Source organism: Quercus lobata, chromosome 11 (assembly GCF_001633185.2).
Source record: "Quercus lobata isolate SW786 chromosome 11, ValleyOak3.0 Primary Assembly, whole genome shotgun sequence".
In the NCBI taxonomy this organism is placed as follows: domain Eukaryota; kingdom Viridiplantae; phylum Streptophyta; class Magnoliopsida; order Fagales; family Fagaceae; genus Quercus; species Quercus lobata.
The window spans coordinates 36,596,562-36,606,268 of NC_044914.1; the positions used below are offsets into that span (position 1 = coordinate 36,596,562).

At 33.6% G+C, this 9,707-nt stretch overlaps 1 long non-coding RNA gene across 2 annotated transcripts in view; it reads right to left on the reverse strand.

The window, feature by feature from the left end:
* Positions 1–3,444: 3,444 nt before the first annotated feature.
* The window catches only part of LOC115969125, an 11,137-nt gene continuing 4,874 nt past the window's right edge, over positions 3,445–9,707 (reverse strand). For both annotated transcript variants that reach the window (XR_004086873.1, XR_004086872.1), the window contains 2 exons: positions 5,011–5,048; positions 3,445–3,669 (listed from right to left, as the gene is read on the reverse strand). This is a non-coding gene — a long non-coding RNA (uncharacterized LOC115969125). The remainder of the gene's footprint in view (positions 3,670–5,010; positions 5,049–9,707) is intronic.

The window sequence follows — 9,707 nt, forward strand, 5'->3', positions numbered from 1 at the left end:
ACCTAGTTATGTCTCCAGATGCAAGGCTTTATTTACCTAGTGATACTTGTTGTGTTGGTTTTCGACAAATTTATTTTCTTCGAGAAGAATGTTTATTTCTGAGTTGTATAAAATCTTGAAAATTCTACAAAGGTGCATTCTTGTTGGACAAAGTATGAAATACAAAGAAAAAAAAAAAATCTTACATGTATTGATTGAAATCAGTATGACCATCATCATTAGGTAAATTAAAACGTGCTTTACTTTGATTTACCTAGTTATGTCTCCAGATGCAAGGCTTTATTTACCCAGTGATACTTGTTGTGCTGGTTTTCGTCAAATTTATTTTCTTCGAGAAGAATGTTTTTTTGTATTTGACACTTTGTTTGACAAGAATGTTTTTCTTTTGGATAAAACTTAGGTACAGTACATAAGGTGCAGTACTTTAGGTCCCTGTCTTGATTTTAAGCCATGTGTATAAAATATACAACTCAGCAAACGGCGTTACAATGAATTGCCAGCTTTTTTCTTTTCCTTTCTTGTCCCTTACTTTTTCTCATCTTTTCCCTTACATGCGTGAAAACCAGATAACTTCAAACGCTTTCACCCTTATTTTTCCAAGAAACAAACAGATTTCAAACAAAAGTTTTGGCTAAAGCTTTTCAAATTTCAGGCAAGACGCCTTCACAACCGTTCATTGCATTGATTTTGGCCACCATATGTGGAGGCAGGGTGGTTTCACTTTTCACCCACATGAAACCCAAGGCTTTTATAGAGAACCAGGTAAAGAGAATGAAGAAGACGATGGAGCATGGCGGCTGCAGAGGGGTTCATGGTGGTCAGTTGAAAGGAACAACTCTTAAATCACTTTCTCTCATCGTGTTTCCATTGATCTGGGTTCACTTTATCAATCCATGACTTGACTTTTTGGTTAATGGCTTTGCCCCTTATTTCCTATGATTAGTTGTTGATCAATAATGAGAAGAAACTTTTTTTGAGTAAGGAAGCGTGGATTGCCATTGCTGGGTAAGTAATAAAAAGGAGAGGATTTGAATAAAAAGCCAAAGAGATACTAAACAAAATTGGTGGGGCAGATTTGAAATCTTAAGAAGCCAAAGAATTATTAAAAACCTGATCATGTCTTTGAAGGAGGGGACTCAGTTGAAGAAGTTTGGTGGGTAGATCTGAAATTTGAAACTGACTTTATTTGGTTCTCTGTAGCAGGTCAGTCAAAAAAAAAAAAAAAAAAAAAAAAAAAAAAAGCAAAAGCAAGGTGACAAAGCATTATGTTTTAATGCCTGTGTGTTGAGCTTAGATTTTATACTCATGGCTTAAAATTTAAGGAAGGAAACTAAGGTACTTCACTTAAGGTACCGTATCTAAGTTTTGTCCTTTTTTTTTTTTATAAACTTTATGATTTTATACGATCTATAAATAGATATGCATTATGGTACGGGACATAAATAATATTATAGTCAAATTCAGCATTGTAGTCAAAGTCAAGTTCATGAAAGTTGCAAGCGTTGTAATTGGGTAGTTGGGATTCATCTCACTTTTCAATGTGTTGCTGATTTGATCAATCGTATAAGAATTTATATAGATCTTATCGTAAACTTCTTTTTTCCATAAATTCTTGTTTGATTGATCAAATCCCTAGAATATTGACCATTAGGGTGAATTTCAGTAACATTGCTTATGGAGGGAGAATATTCTTGTTAGACAAAGTATAAAATACAAAAAACATTATTCTCGAAGAAAATTATTTAAGAAATAATAAAAACTTACGTATGTTGATTGAAATGAGTACAATCATCATCATTAGGCAAATTAAGCTTTGCATTTGGAGACATAACAAAGTAAATCAAAGTAGGGAGAGCACAGAGAATGTTATTGGGAGTGGGACTGGGTTAGCCATCGTTACCATTAGGGTGAATTTCAGTAACATTGCTTACGGAGGGTGAACATTCTTGTCAGAGAATGCTATTAGGAGTGGGACTGGGTTTGCCATTGTAGGTGTGGGTTTAAAATTAGAAAGAATGCTGTAAGGGAAGAGCACAGAGAAAGGAAGAGGACACAAAGCACAAACACTAATAAAGTTGTTTGCGGCAGAAATGACTAGTAAGAGTTGAAACTGAGGAACTGAAGGTAGAGAAACACAAAGTACAAAGTGAACAAAAGGAAGTTGAGTAAAAATAAGGTAGGTCTCTTTCTTATCTTTTCACTTGAGCTTTGAAATTGCAATTAATTTGATCAAACGAGGCATCCAATGAATGGAGAATGCTATTATGCCTGGAAAAGAAGTAAAACTACTCTATGAGTAGTCTCTAAATGTCTGACTCTCTGCTCAAACCTATCTGTTAAACTTATGCTCTAATTAAACTCATGCGTTTTCATAATAATAATAGAGACAATTTCATTTTTGGAATAAACCACGAGAAATTTTTAATACTATTTTTTTTTCTTTACGTGGTGATTGATAAAGCCGGTTAGAATAGAAGATAGACTAAACAAATATTTTTGAAAATAATTAAAAACATTCTATGTGAACAAATAAAGTTAAAATTTTAAATTTGGTGATAACAATTCTCATCACAAAATTCAATCCTTAAAAATATATAGTTTTCATTATAAATGAAGAAAATTGAATGATATGCATTTTTGAGTGAAACTATATATTCTTACAAAATATATATTATGGTGTTTGTTTGTTTAAAGACAAAATATTATATATTTTTTAAGAGACATAGCCCTAATTCACCATGCACCCATTGTGTGCCATTTTGGAAACTCATATTTCCTTGGTGGCCCTCTTAATTTGCTTGAGTAGCCTTAACACATTGACAGTGTTACTATAGCCACTAAAAATAAGTTTTTTTTTTTTTTTTTTTTTTTTTTTTTTTTTTTTTTTGGCTGGTACTCACTGCAACAAAAGTGAACTATGGTGACAAAACCTTTCGTCACAATATGTCCTTATTTGGTCACTAAATACATATGGTGACGAAATGGTGACGAAACAGCATTCGTCACCTAAGCTCCGTCACAGAATGTATTGGTGACGAAAATGTTTCGTCACTAATATAAAAATGATAGGTGACGAAATTTTTTTGTCACCAAATAAAAAATGATAGGTGACAAAAGTTTTTTGTCACCTAATATTTTTGTCACTAAACCTTATTTTCAATGACGGAACATTTCGTCACCAAATGTATTTTTTTCCCCAATTTCAATCGATTAGGTGACGAAGTTTTGCGTCACCGATTTATTTTAAGTTCAATAGATCAGGTGACGAATTCTTTTGTCACCAATTTCTGCTTATAGTCAGATATGGCGACAAAATTTATTGTCACCAATTTTATTTTTCAATTAATATTCTTTACATTTACTTAACATTACATTAACTTGTTCATTTCTAACCAAATCCATAAAAAAAAAAAATAATAATAAAAAAGAATAAATAAACATCCATTCATTTCTAACCAAATCCATAAAAAAAACATCCATACAATCTAAAATTGCAATAAAGATGTTCACAAAGTAATTACAACCATTTATATACAAATGATGTCTTAGCTTCCAAACTTTACAGAAACTATTTGAGTTCAAGTAGTCCACAAAAGCTATCGTTTTGCCACCAATATATTTGAGTTCAAGTAGTCCACAAAAGCTATCGTTTTGCCACCAATCCTATATCTACACAAGTATAAAGGAAAATATATCAATAAAAAATTTGACTGCAAACCTATATCCCTGATAAGATGTACTACAACAACAAAAAGATTATTATTAGTAAGACAATGCAGAAAATATCCACAGAATACCCAATAACAAACTAGACAAAATAATCATAATGCAACATCATATGAAGCCAAACTATCAAAGAAAGAAGACCCACAACATTCTCATCAAATAAAAACCAAACCCACATTACAAACCATGGAGAAATCATAAAGAATGCAGAAAAATCCCAATTAAAACAAAACAAATAAAGTGAAATCCAAAACAAAAACCCAGCCACCATCATAAACACGAACCCAACCACCACAACGAATAAAAAATCCAGCCAACACTATTAAAAAAAAAAACTAGCCACCACCATTAAACAAAAACCATAGCCACCACCATAAACAAAAAACCCACCACCACCATTATACAAAAAACACAGCCACCACCATTAACACAAAAACCCAGCCACTACCATAAACAGAAAACCCAGCCATCACAATAAACAAAAAACTCAGCCACCACCATAAACAAAAAAACCCACCACCACTATTAAACAAAAAACACAGCCACCACCATTAACACAAAAACGCAGCCACTACCATAAACAAAAAAGCACAACCACCACCATTAAACAAAAAGCACAGCCACCACCATTAACACAAAAACCTAGCCACTACCATAAACAAAAACCTAGCCACTATCATAAACAAAAAACCCACCACCACCATTAACACAAAAACTCAGCCACTGCCATAAACAAAAAACCCAACTATCACAATAAACAAAAAACCCACCACCAACATTAAACAAAAAACTCAGCCACCACCATAAACAAAAAACCCACCACCAACATTAAACAAAAAACTCAACCATCACAATAAACAAAAAACCCACCACCAACATTAAACAAAAAACTCAGCCACCACCATAAACAAAAAACTCACCACCAACATTAAACAAAAAACTCAGCCACCACCATAAACAAAAAACCCACAACCACCATTAAACAAAAAACACAGTCACCACCATTAACACAAAATCACAGTCACTACCATAAACGAAAAACCCAGCCATCACAATAAACAAATAACCCACCACCAACATTAATCGTCATATAACACCATGCAAGCCACCTGCTTGCTCCAAATCAACAACCCACAAATATATCAAGCATCACCAATTTCATTAAATAAGTTTAAATAAGATTTTCAATTCAAATCAACGTGTAAAATTCAATTTAAGTTTTAGAAGACAAAACTCTAGAGCAAAAGAATCTGAGACTAGTCTTAAAAGACCAAAAATCCTTACCTCAGCTTATACTTGCAGAAAGCCAAGTAAACTCAGCCCTGCACAAATGAAAGTTCAACACAAAGTTTAATGGTCATAAATAATTATAATAAGTCATAAGGCTTAGTTGGCCAGCACAAGAAATCTATTTACTTTTGAAAGAAAACGTAGTTGGGGGAAAACCATTTAAGTGGGTAAACTTTGGTTACAAAAAAGAAATTGCACCAAAAACTCCATAAGCAGAAAAATGTATACCAAAAGTTTAGCGCCTGTTTGGCAGCCCTACTCAAACACAAAACTACACATTTTAAACAACATAATACACTTTTTCACACACTTTTTCACCCACACGTATATCAAAAACACTCAAACTAACTCACCAAATAGGCCCTTACAATCCAAAGAAAAAAAAGGAGAAACAAACACTTAAAAGCAATCATTGCTAGGGGTTCAAGTGATAGCTCAATGGTAATGGCATCCTTTGTAGTGTCTCATGTAAGTTGTTCAAATCCCAGCTCTCCCTCCCACCACTATCTACCTAACCCAAAAAAAAAAAAAAAAAAAAAAAAAAAAAAAAAAAAGCAATCACTACTGATGGTCTTGAGGAGCTGCAGAGAATTTGGGCGTACATGATACTGGTGTTGTTATTGGATATCCTGTGGAATTCAGCATTTTTAGGGTGGAAGGTGTTGTTCTCAATCACAAGGAGACTTAACAGCAAAGAATTTTTCACTTCACTTATTGGAACCTAGACGAAAATATGTTCCTTTATTTTCTGCATCAGTAATTCCACTAGAATGTCATTTTAATTTACTCAAATTGGTAGATATTGAAATCAAACTTTACTTGATAGGTAAGGACTGATGATCAAAGTAACTCAAAATGAGAAATAGAATAGAAATATGGTCATGCTAGCCCATCTCCATTATCATTTATCATATACTTCTTTTCCATCCCAAAAGAAGCAAGCAGGAAATATAGAGACTCACTTCACTGATACATGGGTATACATATGCTAGATTACAAAAAAAGCAATATCAGGAATGCGAAAGAGGATTAGCAAAAAAAAAAAAAAAAACGAAAGGTATAAATATAAATATTTTTTTAATACGACAAGCCTCACCGAAAAATGAACAAACAAACTTGTCTAGGTTCTATTCAACTTGAATTATCATCACCATCATCGTCATAAAGTTAGTTCTGCCAAACTCATCAGTCGGGTTTAGGTTAACGACAAAATTAAGTGGATGCCATGCCCAGTAATTAGTTTACCTTGCTTTTTTATGTTTTAACTCGTGCCCTCAATTCAAGGATTCATGAACAAGAATTGAAGACCAAATAAATCTATATATATATATATATATATATATATATTGGAAAAGGAAAAAAAAAAAAAAAAAGAGGATGTTATTCCATGAGTTTAATAGTATTTGGGTATAATATTCTTAAGCTGTGCACATGATGCATGTCAAAAAAAAAAAAAAAAAAAAGAGAGAGAGAAACATGCTTTGACTTTACAATCAATTATATATATATATATATTTATAATTAGCATAGAAGTAATAAGATTAGTTTTTTTTTTTTAATTAAATAAAAAACCCAAAAAAGGTTTCTTGGTGTAATTACGCTTCTACTTCTAACTACTCCAAAAAGGTAAGAGTTTGAATTTAATCCACCAGCACCCCATATGGGGGTGGCCTCAGCTTGACTCCCTCCCCCTTTAACCAGGAAAAAAAAAAGTTATATAGAAAGATAAGAATTTCATGCAGACTTTCGAGATTAATAGCTACTGGCATTTTAATACTTAATGTAAGGAATGTAATTGGGTGGCGTCAAGCATGAAAATCTCATCTGGTTTTTTTAATTATCTTTTGCTAATTATAGAAGTCTATTCAAAATTCGTGTAATGATTTTAATTATAAGAATGCCAAGTTTAAAGATTGTAGGTCCCATAATAAGAGCACATCTATTAGGGGGAAAAGTGTAGTTTTATGGCTGAGAAAAAAACTGATGTTTAAGCCATTTCTGTGTATTGAAAAATCTAACAATACAAACATTGGAATTAAAGTGTAGGGGTAACTCCAAACATTAATATACATTTCTTATCAAAATCAAAGTGCAAGGGGACACTCATACATAGTTTCAGTATGCTAGATTCCTACTGAAAATGCTGAAAGACATTTCTTCAATGCAACACCATATTATTATTCCTCCCATCTTTCAGAATTTACTTCAAAATAACGAAGCATGCACCTACATGGATCAGAACAAGGATAGGACTAAAAATATAATAAATTAACCAATCTGAGAGGTTTTAGTTTTGCAGTGCCACTCATTCCAATTCAGTACTCTCTAATGTACACATTTCGTTACCAAATCAGTTTGTCCCATCTATTAGAAATGAGTCATTACACATGATTTTAACCAGTCCAAGTGCTTACTAAAAAGGGAGGAAAAGGCAAGAAAGAAAATATACATATTATCACAAGCATATCAAAGAACTTGAAGAAAAGTGCATCCTTACAGAGAAGCAAAGGTGTTCAGTGCCCATAGTCATCCATTCCTCAAAGACTTTATGTCCTATTTTGTAGAAAGCCTTTGGTGCAAATCATCAGCCAATGCTTGCCTCAAGCTCTCCCCGTGATAATAAAACGACTTCTCAGCGTCAAGTACCCTAGGTGAACCCCCAGTCTTATCCGGCTCCCTTGCAATCTGACACAAATTATGCAATCAGCCTCAAAAAAAAAAAAAAAAAAAATTTAATCTTTAAGGTCCCAGAAAAACCCAGATTCAGCACCAAACAAAAACTAACAAAACGCACAAAAATTAAACTTAAAAATCTAACATATTAAGTCACAAAATTGCATTTATTTAATAGACACATTTATGCACACGCATGAAGGGCAAAAAATTATAATATGCAATGTACAGAATCCATAATGATATACATAGAATTGCTGTTGAGTTTAAATATTATAAAATCAATAGGGATTGTTGTTCCATATCTCAAAAAATCAATAGGGAAAGACTCCATTACCTTCTCCAATCCCAAAATCTATGTCCTAAAATTAACACCCTCTCTAATCCCAAAATCAACATCCTGATAATCCTGAAAGAAGAAAAAATAATCCACAAAGTCACCAAGTTTAACATGAGAGAGAGAGAAGATTGATGAGAGAGAGAGCTTACCAGCCTTTTTGAGAGGCTGAGAGGCGTGGGTTTGTCTATAGGAGGAGAAAGAGAGAGTAACAGTGTTTTGTTTGCACAAATAAAAAAGAGAACGAATTAAGAACAGTATTTAGATGTTATTTTGTAGGTTTTTCTTTTAAGATTTGTTCACATGACTTTTTTCTTATGAATAGAGCTTATAGAAGTGTATTTTTATAGTTAAGTAGTCTCGTGAAAAAAATTTAAAAGAAGACTTAAGAAACAACACTTAAAAGTATTATACATAAATTTTATCTAATAAAAAAATTAAAAAATTTAGAACCCGCCTAAAAATTGGGCACCGCGCAAAAAGAAATCAAAAAAATTCACTACGCGCTGTTTACAAACTGAAGTTACTGAACCACTACCTTTAGTTTACAAGCTACGTGCTTCACTGCTTTGCTAGTCTGCTGGTGCTAGTTGTATGCACAACAAATCAATGAGAGCCACATCTTTATTTTTTAGTTTTTAATATAGAATCAATGAGAGCCACATAATTGAATTAAGATGCACCATACTTCGACACATCAGCTAGACATTATAATAGTTTGTCAGGCCATCCTCTGCCTGACGTACATATGAACCCATACGTTTTTCATGATTACCCTAGGGATACACTTAGGAGACCTGGTTATTATGAAAGGATACATGGTTATTATGATAGGCCAATATATATATACATGGTTATATATATATATATATATATATATATTCTTTTATTCACATAAACCTTTGAATATCATTACTCATTATTATAGCCTTGAAGATATATATTGGAAGTCACGTGGAACTTATCCCTACAATCCAAATCATATCCATTAGAGCATCCACACCAGCTCATGTAAATTTATCATCTATTTTACACGAAAAAAACTACTTTTTCTATTTTACACTATCACATTTCTAAAACACCCACATCAGGTCATCTATTTTACAAATATATTTTAATTGAATAATATTATTTATTGTTTTTTTATTATTAGTTATTAAAACCGTTTTTCTCTCTTACCTCACCCATTCTCTCTTTCAGCTCACTCACCAATTTCCCTCTTTCCCTCACCCACTCCCAGACCCACTCCTAGCTCACCCGTTTCTCTCTCTCCCTCACCCACTCCCAGCTCGCCGACCCAGCCAATCTAGCTCACTCCCAGCTCACCGATTCAGCTCGCCGCCGTCGTTGCCTCAGCCACCAGTTGATTCGGCCTTCCTTTCGCTTTCTCCCTCCCTCTCTCCTCCACAACCGACCCTTCGCCTCCCACCTCCAACCGACGACAGCAATGGAAGATCCGGCAACAGCAATGGAAGACCCGACGGCAGCAGTGGCAGCAGATCGGGCGGCAGATCCGGCTCTGTTGGGCTGGGTTTTCCGGTGGGTGTGTACTGTTTTTGGGTTGGGTTTCCCAGTGAGTTTTAATTGATTTTGAGTTGGGTTGATTTTTGGGTTTTTGTTGATTTTGGGTTGGGTTGATTTTTGGGTTTCTGTTGATTTTGGGTTGGGTTGATTTTTGAGT